We start from the raw sequence: 14867 nt of genomic DNA, 5'->3' as shown, positions 1-14867 counted from the left end.
TTTTAATGCAGTAGTTATTTAATTAATGATTTCACTCTTCTTTTATTTGTTTTTTATTTATATCTCATGTAATTTTATTTTACAGTTCCAATGTACAGCACTTTGTGTCAGCTGTGGTTGTTTTAAAGTGCTTTATAAATAAAGTTGATGATGATGATGATGATGAGATGACAAGTTTTTCCACAGTTTTTGTCATTTTTAGTAAAGATAATATTTTGTTTCTTCTTATAGTCGATCTTTCAGTGCAGGAATTTGTGTGGAGTATTTTAACATAGTGGTAATGCTGTTTTAGATGAAGGACCTGAATATTTCTTCCACCTCTGTATCTCCGAATTGGACCGTATCTAAAATTTACCCTTGCATTTGCTATGATGGACTATTTACTCCATGGTGTAGCTATTTTCTCATAATTAAAAAATCGGAATATTTCTTCCACCTCTGCTCCTGTTCAGACATTAATGAGTAAAGTCTGCTGAGTGAAGAGTTTAGATTTACCTGTGACAATCAAAAAGACTCCAGGCAGATCAGACTGTGTCCATCCTTCATGATCTTTGTTGAATCTGAATGTGTATCCTCCTGAGTCATTCTTCTTCAGGTTGTTGATGGTCAGGATGTGTTGGTTCTTCATGTTGTCCTGATACTTCACACGACCTGCAGCCTCAATCAGCTCTTCAACTTCCACTTTATCTTTCCTCCAGTTTTTACTCCAACATTTAAACTCTGGCTTCCTGTTATCAGGATGTGAGTATTCACTTGTGATGTTGACTGAAGATCCTTCCAGAGCACAGATTCTCCTGCTGACATAATTCACTCTCCAGCAGTTTTTATCCTGAACACCTGAAATAAAGATGGAAGATTTAGAGTTGTTTGATTTTCTGTATGCTGACACTTTTATTCATAATTAACTGAAAGAAAAAATGAAATGAATTACTCACAGACTTCTGCAGACTGAAGATGCTCGTGGTCTTTTACAGCACAAGAGAACTTGTCTTTTGCAGAGATATGAATTGAAATATGTTGATTCTTGACGTTTCTGCTTCGGTTTTGGTACCACGTGTATGTAGTTTTAGGGTCGGTCAGATTACAGCTGTTGTTACAGGTCAGTGTGACATTATCTGATGTGTAGGAAGTTCTTTGAACACAAACCTCTGAAAGATGATTAATAAAGTTTTCATAACACACAATGACCTATATCATTTTATTTCTGTTTTTAGGATGTGTGCTAACAGATTTATTAACAAAGGTCATATTTAGTGTAATCTTATAAAAGGAAAATTGACATTAAACAAAAATGTGAGAGGTTAGGTGAAAGATGTGTGTTTATCTGTGGAAACTTCACCTCTGGGATATGTGATGGAGCACAGCTCATCTACTGATCTCTGCTTGTAAGAACACATGTTCCCTTTAGCATAGGTCACACTGAAGCAGGTCGCTGTGATGGAATCTGTACAACAAAAGATGTATTGAGATATACTGAGATCATTCTTACATTTATACTAATTTACTTAAATTATTCTGTTTGTTTTGTTGAACAATAAACATCATGACTCACCCACAGAGACTTGAGGGGCTCTGAGATGCTCGTAGCCTTTGACAGCACAGGAGTATGTGACTGCTTCCTCACTGCTGAGCAGCTCTTGGTACCAGGGAGACCAGTCCTCATAGAGAAACTCTCTGTTCTTGTACCAGATGTAGGCTGCAGGCTTTTCAGTCAGAGGACAGCTGCTGCTGCACATCAGTGTTACTGTCTGTCCCTCTGTGGCAGGAATCACCTTTACCTGCAGCTCTGAGAGGATGATGGAGAACAACTTATACAATGATGTCATTTGGAAAGTTATTAATGAGTAAAAGTCACTGTACCTGCAACAACTTGAAGAGTAATATTACTGAGTGAACAGTTTCCTGGACTGTCTGCAGTCTTCATACAGCAGTAAGTATTTGCATCACTCTCTCTTAGATCATTGATGGTTAAAGTTGACTTTTTCTCTTCAGACATGTTGTACGTTACACGTTGTCCATCCACAGAGAGCTCACTCATTGATCCAGTCAAGTGTGCAGTGAACCATTTGCTGCTTGAAGTCAGATGTTGATGTGAGCAGTGCAGATCCACTGATGAACCTTTGAGAGCACAGATCCTGGTTTCTCCTCCATTAACACCTTTAACAGGAAGTTTATTAGTAACAGATTTATTAGAGATTTGCTTATTAGATTGCTGTTATTACCTGTTTTTTTTTCTTTTTTTTCCATTAATCATTAAATAATAATGTTATATATTTGTACTGTAAAATCTTAGATGAATTTACAAAGTGTTGCTTAAATGATGCAGTATCAATCTAAAATAATTCAAACAATACAAACAGCTCTAGCTCCATCTTGCTGGGTCAACTTCTCTCTTTGAGTGTGAATGATGAAAAATGACACATTCAGCTGTCTAACACATCGTAGCAAAGTTTAACTTCCTTCTTTCCTTTTGTCTTTTCTTTGTATGTGCATGTTGTGTCTTTTTACCTGAAATATTTTGTGCAATTATTCCTCCTATAATGATGTTTTGTCTGTATTTTACTTATTATAGGTTGTCTTTAATCACAAGTTATTGTTCAAAGAGCAGAAAGCCGCAGAGGTGTTAAAACTATTGTCTGTATCTGGTTTATGATGGAAACACGTCTGTGGTGACAAAGAATCTCCAGGCTGAAGCTCAGTGATCAGCATGAACAGCTGTGATGATGTAGACCTTACTCTGCTGTCAAGCTGCAGCTGCTCTTTGTATCAATGTAAAGGATCATATTTATTATCGAGCGACCTAAAAACTAATCTAGCCTAAAAAACTCTGACATGTTTCCGCAATCAAACCTCTGTCATAGAGTTTGAAAAGTTTTTGTTGACATCACTGTTTTCTGGTTGTTTTACTAGAATAACTGTCAGGGCTCGGAGTGGACTATTCCAGTAATGATGTCGTACCAACAAAATATTTATACAGTGAGCTGAAAGGAGGCCATTTCTGATGTCTTTGTATATTGACATCATCTCAGACTCCAGCTTTCTGCTCGGTTGTTGTTCAGTTTCCCCTGAACTGCTTTAACATTCATTAGCTCACTTCAAGAGCTCATCAAAGCGGAAACTTTAAGTCCTGCTGATTAACAGTGAATCTCGTGTTTTCTAACATCCTTTAATAACTTTCCAGAGTTTTCCTACGTTTAAAACATTCATCCATGAATGCTTTAGGAGGAGAAACATTCCTACCTGAGACAAACTGAATGAATCCCCAAACCAAAAATCCATCTTCTGCCGAGATCATGACTGTCAGATTTCAGCTTCTAGTCAGAAAGTTAAGTGCATTGTTCGTCACACAGGAACTAAAGCTTAAAAACCCGAACTGACACGACTAAAGTTAGTTCAGCCAAATATAAACTGCAGCTTTAACACCATCAAACTTCCTCCTGCATGGTGTTTTTTAGAAAGAGCAGACTTCTTAAGCTTAAATTTAACTTGTGGAGTTTTTTTAAACAGCAGAAATTTCTCTACATTTGCCTGACTGAGGCTGGAGAAGTGTGAAGCTTAGTGTTTTTCTTTCTTTTAAGTAAACAGTTCCTGCCAAGCAAGGGAACAAACATGCTTTATTTGTTTTGAGAACAGTAGTAATCAGTAGTATTATTTTCATACATACACAATTTAGAAAAACAATGAATGTAAAGCTTAAAAAACACCTCATCTGATCTCAATGGGGAAAGCGTCACAGTGGATATCTATACTGATACAGACTGATGGCACATTGTTTGATGGAAATGAAAACCATCAACCTTCAGAGGGCTGAATTTGATGGAAGTCTGTTTCTAATTGTTTGGTTAATAACATTAACATCAGATGCCTACTGGAGGTCATTTTGTAGGGCTCTGGCAGTGCTTGCTTTCCTAGTTCTCTCCCACATGGTTGCCCACAAATGTGCCCACAAAATGAAACATTTCAGTGGAAATTTAATTGCTTACCACCAATTTTTCGTGGTTTCCTGGTGGTTGGCCTTTTTTTCCCTGTAGTGTGACCGAGGCCTAATCTACAGCACATCGCTGAACAATTCTGGGAATCTGGAGAAAACACTCTGGGCTAGGAACAAGACAAAGACAACACTTAAAGGCCTGTGATCTTTGGGCTTTCAGGCAGGGCTGCAATGAAAATATGCAAGATTCTGTCATGGAAATCACTGCATGGGTTTGGGAATAATTCCAAAAAACACTGTCACTGAACAAATTTCATTCCTTTACGGTCACTCAAAGTAAAAATCAGCAATACAAACAGAAAATAGAGACCAATGTCAATTAATATGTCCGACCACCTCCTTTCACAAAATGTACTTCAGGGCAGCTGGATAGTATAATGGTAAGACCACACACCTTTAGAGCAGAGATCTCAAGTTTGATTCCCTCCTGGTATCCAGCAAGGGACCTGGCTAGGTCCCCCATACCATAACACCACGTCTGCTGCTCGGACATGATACATTTAAAGGCATGTTGTACTCTGTATGTGACCAATAAAGCTAGTTTCTTCTTATTCTCTGGGAATCACGCTTTCATTCCTCACTTCTTCTCACTTATCAGTTTTTCAGGTAGATTTTCTCTGACAACAGACTTCACTTCATGCCTGTCACTGTGTGTGTGAAGGGCAGAATGGGGTGGATGTACAGTAGGCTAAACAGATTGTCTCCATCAGATTTCAGGTACAGCATCAGAGATCTCTGTACAGAAGAGCACAGTCATAGGAACGGCAATAGAAGATATTGCAGAGAACCCTCAACCCTCAAGTCAGAAAGAAGACTGTATGATGATTTTAAAGACCTGATTACTGCTGCTGCTCTCATCAGAGATTAGAAAATACCAAAAATATTAATAAATGTTAAAAAAATCAACAGCTGTCTAACATGAGAACTGACTTGTGTGAGTGTGTCTGCAGACAAACTGCATCCAGCTTTAACACCAGCACTTCCTCATTTCTATTTTCCTTAAAAGAAGAGCCCTCTAGTGTAGAATCATTGTACTGCATGAGCCAGTTCACATAATACAGAACCATTGAATGAATTGCTTCATATTTATCATCACAATTATGGGCTTTATTGTTTTAGTTTATCACAGTATCCCAGTTAAACGTGTGATACGACCACATTTTGTTATATTGTCATTAAAAACCTGTTAGTGCTCACAGTGAGAGGAGAGAGACATGAAGCTGTCAGGGATTATTTTGAGGTTTAAAAAAAACAAAACTTAATATATGTTAAACTTGCCGACATGATGACTTTAAAGCTTTAACTTCTCAGTTAAACAGTCCTAATGTTTTACATTCAAAGCTGCAAATCACACAGAAAGTAACTCAACCCAAAGCATGTCATTTATTTTACACAACACTAACACCACATACAAACACTGGCAGACAGCTGTGGTGTCTCTGTTATGATACTGAAGTTATTTTAGACACAAAACATTTACAGGAGAAGGTCCCTTTAAATAAACATGAAGCTATTTAGTGATGATCATCCTGCTCTGCTCACTGAGCTGAGATCATTTCATGCATGAGATCAGGGTTAATCTGAGGAGATGAGACAGTTGATGCATTTATTTTGAACTTCTTCAAACATTTGGTTCATTAAAATAATGTAAATAACGGTAAATGGACTGATTTTTTATAGCCCTTTTCTACTCACCCTGAGTACTCAAAGCGCTGTATACAACATTCCTCATTCTCCCCTACTCATACAAGCACTTCTAAACTCAAGTGCAAACTAATAAACATTCACACACATTCACACTCCGATGACTGGGGAAGCCAAGGATCGAACCCAGCCCATCGTTCCTTCAGTGGGCTGGTTTCAGTCATTATGCAAATGTACTGTTTATAAGATTTGGGGAAACCTGGAGTCAGCTGAGACTGAAGAAGTCACTTGAATGAGTGACGAAACGTTTCTCACACAAAACGTTACGTCCAGATGAACAGAATCAACTTTTGGAGATATATACCTAACCATGTAGAAATGTTGCCCAATCAGAAGTCTAGAAGCCTGGGTGGGAAAGAATAAACAAAGATGGCTCATAGAAGTAGAACTGAGTCCTATGTGTGGAGGGACAGTAACTGTGTGTGTATATGTAAGTATTTAAACACTGCAGAGAGTACAATTAACAGTAACAGTATTTTTTCTAAGTCCGCCATTGTAGAAATTCATTTCACCGAAACAATAACGTGGCGCACAGTGTGATGTCAAAAAAGGCGCACACCTTTGACGCTGCATTTTCTCTGTTTTCCTCATCCACACATAAATGCAAAAACGGAGTTTTTAAAAATCTCTGTTTTACGTGTGGACGAACGGTGCAAATGCATAGAGAAATCTGCATTTTCAAAAATACCCGTGTATGTGTGGACGTAGCCTTAGAAACTAGGATCTGTTCTGGTTTTCATAAACTGTTCCAAATCTGAGGCCTTTAAATGAAAGTGAGGATTGACCAAGGAATGTTTTGTATTTTGCTAGTTTGCAGTCTTCATGAGCTGCTCCTCTTGTTAAACTCTGCTGCTGACTTTTGAAATCATTCTCCTCCAAACATTCTCATGTCACACCTCTACTGATCTCACTGCACTGGTTCTATATTACATTTAGGCTTTGTATGGTAAAGCATCTGTGTCAATAGACTTTGCAGCCATATGTCACCAGTAGGACTCTCAGGTCATCTGATCAGGGTTTATTGTCCATTCCTACAAACTAAAGGTGACAGACCCTTTACAGATGTGGCCCCCTCTCTTTGGAATTCACTGTCCCATCAGCCTAAGACCTGTGAGTTGAGTGGATTCACTCAAAAAGCACCTAAAGACTCATCGTTTTAAAGTGCCATTTGGGTAGTTTTTATTTTGTTCTGTTTATTTCTGTTGTGGTCCTTTTTGCAGGCCAAATCAGTCAATGTGAGTGTGTAGTGTGTTTGTTGCAGATGCAGAGTATTGTGGGGGTCTGCTAATCCTGGAAGACGTTCCACACCTGCACACTGTTGAGCTGATTAGGGTCCAACTGTAAGAGGCTGGTGTTTCCATTTATTCAACACCAGATTTTATTCTGCATGTGCTAAACAAGCTTGGCTCCTGCGATGCTGATGTGTATGCTGTCGTTTCTGCTTTACTCACATTTGGCTTCTTTGCTCTTGCACCTCAGAAAACCAACTTATTTGGGAGTCTAGGTCACTTTCTTTCCAAGCTCCTTAAATAAATGTGTACTTCCCATTTGGTTGTGACTCTTTGTGTGTGGTCTGAACCTGCATTTTACATCTTGCTACTATATGCTGGATAGTCTCTGGGGCACCTTTGCACAGTTTAAAGAGCATATGTTCTTGTGCCGCCAGTTCAGAGCCTCTGTGCTGTCCTTTAAGCCGGCCTTTTCTAGCCACTGGTGGGATTTCTTGATGTGAACCAGTTCCTTTATCTATCCATATATCTCATGCAGGGGCTTGGTCATCTATGACTGTTTGTCATCACTATCTGTCTTCAGCTGCCTGAGGCATTCTTTTAGCAGCTTATCTAAGAGGCCGTCTTCCTGAAGTATTCATGGACGCCTCTCAATATAGCCGATATTTACAAAACTAAAAATGGTTGGCATAGTAATGTCCTACAATTCTCAAATTAATTTGTGGGACACAACAGATTTAGAACAGAACATTTTAAACATTTAAAAGTCAGAGAAAACCAACATAAAAACTTAGAGAGAAGTTAGAGAGATCATCTTGAATGACTGATTGTTTATATTAACCTGCATTCTGCTGTGGTGAGCAGAGATGTTTTCATATATGGGATCTGGGTTCATCTGAAGAGAGAAGGCAAATAATATAAGCAATGGGTTATTTAAAATTATAGAATAGACGGTGCTTTACAACAATGTTTTGTTAGTGTGCGTTAAGTGGGAGTGCAGGGTTGACATAAACTATTGAGGTAAGAGATCATCATAATTCTCAGACACATGAGTTGCAAGCAAAGAGTCATTGTGTTGTGCATGAAAGGTTTCCTCTATCAGTCTTTGTGGCAGGAGCAATGTGACAGGTAGATGGAGCATGAAGATTCACACTTTAAATCTCAATTCTGTTCTGTCATTCTCCCTTGCAGACTCTCTTTCATGCAACCATCTTCTTCTTCATCTCCACCTCATCCAAGTCACCTCGAGTTCCATCTAAGCCTCATCTTCATCATCACCAGCATCTAGACTCTGGGTCCTATCTTAAATCCTGTCACCACTGGCTTTTTGTTCTACCATGATGGGTCATTGGAGACTAATCGCAGAATAGCTTAATTAATTCTCAATAAATTATCTTCAGTTCTTCCAAATGATCGCTCCTTATAGAGGATGAATTTGTGGAGTCTGCTATATCTGCAAGACTGAGCTGAATTCTGCTTTGGTGGCAGTTTTCTCATTTGCAGCTTCATTAAAACAGTAAAACTCTCATTACTCTGTTAGATTATTGATTGTTAATGTGGAATTACACTTGTTAGTTTAAAATGTGCATCTTGGTTTATTACCACCAAATTCTTCAAAAGAACATTTCATTACCAAACACAAACACTATACTATTTCAATATTCTTTTCTAACAGGATGATCATAGTTTTTTTTTACTTTAATGAAGTTTAAAACTCTTATCACAACAAAAGAATTGAAAATATACTTTACTAACAGTGCATCTCCTATTAGCAACTTATACAGTAATAACACTGAAGTCGTTGCTTATGAGACAACTATTAGGATAATAAGCATACAATGAAAAGCATTTTCAACAACAAATATTCAATATGGCTTAAAATCACATAATTAAGTTAGTGACAGATATATTTATTGTGGGGTTTTTGTATGTTGTTAAAAAAGGACACAGAAGGTGTGTCCTGCGGTAGAAAAAGAAATTAGGAAATTAAACTCAGACTTCAGAGGAAGGATCAAATTTGTGTAGTTCTACTTGGTGGATTCACGCTTATCAAGATCCTTTAAATGTGTTTTTGTAGTTACTTTTATCTCTCTTCTGGGAGTGAGTATAATAAATGTACTTCTACTCTCCTAATAAATGTAGACCAGAGAAATAGCACGATGCACACATCATTCACAGTAACAGCTTTCAACAAGTAAATATTTTTCCTCTGATTAGGTTGGCTGAGTTTCTGGTGACCTCTTCAGGTTGTACTCTGCCATGACATAAGCAGTTATTGACCATGACATCTCTCTCAAACTTTCACAGTAGAGTAAGTCTGTAAGTCTGTGTCTGCTGGAGTGACACCAGATGCTCCATCAGAGCTGATGCTGACAGCAGCATAATGAGAACACTCCGGTTGTCTGGGCTGATGTGACTGTACGGTGGAACAAAGAGGAACCACATGTTTGTTTCTGAAGTGGACTCTGCTGTAGTGCACTTCATCCTCCTGTTTTGGTTGTGTTGAGACGTTTTCATACACAGGACCAGGACTGAGCTGATAAAGACAAACAGCATTACATTATAATGCACTTTAAACTTGACTCCTTTTATTGTATGTTGGCAAAAATGAGTTTTTTTAAACTCTAATCTTTACCTGTTCAATTTGATCAGACCTTTCAGTTGTTGGAGACTGACCAGAAGTTCTCTTTTTCCTGGTTGAAGTTAATAAACTGAAAAATTAGTGACTTCAGAGCAGAGATTGAATCTACTGCTGTGAACCAACACTTACCTAACACACCAGCAGACAGTGAGAAGTATTAAAACCAGCAGAGCTGCAGAAACTCCTGCAGCTGCTGGTGTCCATGTTCCTGTGATACTTTGGACAGTGAGAGTCTTTGGAGCAGAGCTGATATCTTTGTGGGTTTTCACAGCACAGGAGTAGTTTCCTGCATCCTCCCTGCTGACTGGGTCTAGGATCAGATGTTTGTTCTGGTTCTCTCTCGGGGTCAGAGGTCGACTGTTCAAGTTCCAAATGTAGTTTGTGTTGTCAGTTAGAGGACAGCTGGTCCTGCAGGTCAGTGTGACTCTCTGACCCTCTGTCACCACTGCAGAAGGACTCATCTTCACTCTCAGCTCTGAAAGAAGAACATTGGCAGTGTTGTAAAGTATTGTTGGGCAACAATGGTAAAATCCACGGTTTTTACCAAATCAAGGGCCTGTGCAACATCAGCCCAATCCTGACCTTAGAACCAATGATGGGCCGTCTCAACCACAGCCTAAACCTCACTTAATACCAAACGATGGCAGTCGTCCATATAATGACACTGATGAACTGGGTGCGCTGAGATGCCACCTGCAGGAGGCTCAGTGCATGTGCAAAACCAATCTTTACAAAATGACAGCTGCAAACCACAAAGCTGCTGCGGCTAAAACACAGAATAATTGGTGGTGTGTGAATAAGGCACGGCGAGTCCACAGGTCACAGTATTAAGCCATTATTGACTTGCATCACACCACAACACACCCCAACTCATGAGTCCCCGTGGTTTTAACTCGGCGAGCGTGATTAAGGATGCTGTGCAGGTGCGTCTGCCCTCCATGCACGGCACCGCCACCACACCTCACCACAATTGGCTTCGCCTGCAGCTACAGTCCTGCAGAGAAAATGCTGAAAAAAACCATCCTTGAAGAACTGGAACAGGCTTGCAGAAACACAGATCCGAGGACACAACAACACCTGAGCTCCTGTTGAAGATAGCAACACAGCTGCAGAGCTGAGTGTGGACGCTTCAACACGAACTGCAGAAGCTCCACACACAGACTCTACAGACGTGAAAACCGATCGAGAAGCTTAGTTGGAGGTCCAGTGTAAAAAACAGCAAGAAGAGATCGAACAACTCCGTGAGCAGCTCCTCAAAACTCAAAAGAATCTTGAAGAGGAAGTTGCAAAGCGCAAAGATCAGGAACAAAGAGCCCGATGTGAGCTCGCTAAGATGAAAGACAAACTCAGCACCAGTGAGGCTCTTCGTGAAAAAAATGATTTGAAGGCGCAAAACTTAAAAGAAGAGCTGAAACCAAAGCTTCCCACCAGGAAATCATGGAGAAGCAAAACCAGGAGAACACAACAATCCGAAACCAACTCAGGCAAACAGAGTAAGAAAAGATCTCATTTCAGGAGTCTTTGCTGTCTCTGCAAGAGACAAGAAAAAAAAAAAAGCAAGAAGACCAGTCCAACGTTGCCAATCCTGAAAATTCTCCAGCCCAAGACAAGACACTACATCAGTCAAGATCAGGAAAAGAGGCCAGTTTATCAAACCAGAAAAAGACGCAACACTTCAGGAGAATCAGCCAGAAAAAGAGGAGGCCAGCGCTACTAAACCAGAAAATCCAGAGGCCCGAGATGACCAAGTGCCAAAAGAAAAACCAAAAAAGAAAAAGAAGCACAACTGGTTTTGGAGACTATTCACTCCATCTAATAAAATATCAGCAATTTACAACTAAATAGTAACAGTTACTTCCAGTGCCTAAACATCCATTTTTAGGCATATTTACTTTAATATTTATCCATCCGCTTCTCTTTTTCAGGGTTGCGGGGAGCGCTGGAGCCTATCCCAGCTGTCATAGGGCAAGAGGCGGGGTACACCCTGGACAAGTCACCAATCGGTTGCAGGGTCAACACACAGAAACAGACAACCATTCGCGTTCACACCTATGGGCAATCTGAATTACTCAATTAACCTATCCCCACAAACTGCATGTCTTTGGACGCTGGGAGGAAGCTGGAGTACCCGGAAGAATCCACGCAAACATGGGGGGAACATGCAAACTCCGCACAGAAAGGTGGAATTGAACTCAGGACTTTCTTGCTGTGCGGCAACAGTGATCACCACCGTGCCACCGTGCACATAATATTTGCTTTAATATTGAGTTGTGTATAACTTTGTCATCGGCTCCACCCCCCAACCGGTCGCGGCAGATGGCCGCCCCTCCCTGAGCCTGGTTCTGCCGGAGGTTTCTACCTTTTGAAAGGTAGTTTTTCCTCCCCACTGTCACCAAGTGCTTGCTCATAGGGGATTATTGGGTTTTTTCTTTAGTTCAGTTCATTTGTATGTAAATACTGTTGGATTGAATTGAACTGAATTAAAGAAGATTTTTATGAGACAGAGTAGTCACTGAGTGAACCAGGGTATTATAACATCTTACGCATAAATAATTACGATCAACCCATTAAATAAATAATTGGATTTACCAAAACATCTGAAGTGTGAACATTTAATTTTGTTTCATTTAAAACATATGAAAATGTCAAATTACATCAATATAACAGCAGAAATAAAAATGTTTACATCCTGGTTGAAAACATTGTTCTGTGAATGATATCCACTGTGTCTGTGCTGTTGATGCCTTTTAAAAGCATTCCTAATAGCATCTATCAAGTAATATGCCTTGCTCAATGGTTCTTGGAAGTATTAACAGTTTTTGTAATTTGCTTTATAAATTCAAATTCTACAGCCTTATACTAGTAATCGCTTGTGCTACATGCGGGAGGCAGGTAGAGTCAGCTCAGTGTCCAGCCATTATTATGAAAGTTCTCTCTTTGGCATCCACAGACGCAACAGCTCATAACAAAATGGTGCAAACAGAGGTGAATCCACATAAATATACTTTTTATATCTGAAAGTCCTGAAGAGCACAGTGTTATGTAAAAAAGTAGGAAATTAGTTTTTGATTTATAATTTCTTTGTTGTAACAATTCTTTGTGGCAATAAATCTTATAAAAAAAAAAAAGCCTGTATTTTTTTTTCCTTTTTTTTTACCATCAAATAGTGATATGTTTGCAAGTAAAATGTTTTATTGATTTAAACAGCAGAGTTGAGTATGTGGGTTAAATGCATAAAAAAAACTTGCCCACTCTGGAATGCCCTACAGCATGGGTGTCCAACTCCAGGCCTCAAGGGCCGGTGTCCCTGCAGGTTTTAGATGCATCCCTACTCCAACACAGCTGAGTCAAATAGTTGGATTACCTCTTCGGCATGCCATCAAGTTTGATTCAGGTGTGTCGGAACAAGGATCCATCTAAAAGCTGCAGGACAGTAGCTCTCCAGGACTGGAGTTGGACACCCACGCCCTACAGCTTATTCTGATGTTGTCTCTTGTTTTGGGCTCCTGGTATCCCAGCAGCTGACAATCGTGTGCCTGATTGGGGCCTGATTAGCTGCACCTGTTAGCATGGACACTGCTACAGCTAACAGTCAGTGTCTGCTCTAAGCATAGCATGTTTGACTGATTCGGAAAGGGCCAGTGCCATAGGGCAACTTCAAGCTGGTGTTAGGGCTAACCCAGCCCAAGAATACGACAACACAAGAACACAGTTTCCTCGCCTCCTCAGCACATAAGACCGCTATGCTGTCTTTCACAGATTTGCAATAAAGGTTTGCACAATATGACTCTAGATTCTGCCAATGATAGTTGAATCATAGGTTTAAAGTGTGGCAAAGCTGGCTGTGGATATCATCCCACAGCAGTGTGTGATCAGTATGAGGAGGAAGTGAAAGGCTGGTTTGATTGTGTCTGGTTCTTCCATATGCTTGTCTTGTTTGTTCTTACTTCATCCAATCCAACAAAAAACATTAAAGGAGAGTCAACAGGAGAATAAACTGTTTGACAACTGCTGTTCATGGGTGTAGCCCACATACGCAACTGTTCTGCTCAACCAACAAATCCATTTTCATTACCAGTGTGGCTAGATTTCAGGAGAAATGAACAAGCTTTCCAACAGTATAAAATGTATTGTTACAGCAAAGAAACAATCAACCAAACACAAATTTCTTTACTTTGTATGTTAAGTTTACATATACATTTTCATGTGCAGAAAAAACTTGGAAGATAATCCCTTTGTCTTTTTGTATATTAGCACTTTAAATTTTGATAGTTGAAGTATGTAGATCTGTAAGGCATAAAAAAAACCCTTCTGGATTATGTGGAAAATTGCTACAATCTGAAAACAGGCAGTTTTTCTGAGTTCATTTAAAGTCTAATATTCAGAGATACATGGTTGTGAGAGGATGTCAGCATTTGAAGTGATGATCTTAAAGAATGTGATTTATGTAGATTCAACTAAAACAGTCCACAAGTAGATTATTTAAAATAAACAACCTGAAACACTGACAGCTGAGAATCGAACACATGACTGTATCACCTGTAAATATAAAACACTGACACAATGAGTACTTCAGATTCTGATAAATAAATTTCTTAAAAGGTCTGAATATTTTGACGTTTTTAAATGCAGGACTCTTACTTGTTATGGCGTTATGGCTTATATTTTCTCGCTATTAAATGATCTGAACAGTTCTTAAACCTCTAAGTAAAGTCTGCTGAGTAAGAAATTAAGATTTACCTGTGACAATCAAAAAGACTCCGGGCAGATCAGACTGTGTCCATCTTTTATGATCTTTGTTGAATCTGAATGTGTATCCTCCTGAGTCATTCTTCTTCAGGTTGTTGATGCTCAGGATGTGTTGGTTCTTCATGTTGTCCTGATACTTCACACGACCTGCAGTCTCAATCAGCTCTTCAACTTCCACTTTATCTTTTCTCCATTTTTTACTCCAACATTTAAACTCTGGCTTCATGTTATCAGGATGTGAGTATTCACATGTGATGTTGACTGAAGATCCTTCCAGAGCACAGATTCTCCTGCTGACATAATTCCTAATCCGGCATTTTTTATCCTGAACACCTGAAATATAGATGGAAGATTTAGAGTTGTTTGAATGGTCTGTATGCTGAAACTTTTATCTATAGTTAACTGACAGAAAAAAACGAGTTGTGTATTACTCACAGACTTCTGCAGACTCAAGGTACTTGTGGTTTTTTACAGCACAAGAGAACTTGTATGTTGAATTGTTGCAAGTTAAACATTGTTGATTCTTGTAGTTTCTGCTTGTGTTTCTGCAGCT

The sequence above is a fragment of the Rhamphochromis sp. 'chilingali' genome (genome assembly GCF_963969265.1).
Source record: "Rhamphochromis sp. 'chilingali' genome assembly, chromosome: 4".
Lineage (NCBI taxonomy): Eukaryota > Metazoa > Chordata > Actinopteri > Cichliformes > Cichlidae > Rhamphochromis > Rhamphochromis sp. 'chilingali'.
This window is presented reverse-complemented; position numbering follows the sequence as displayed.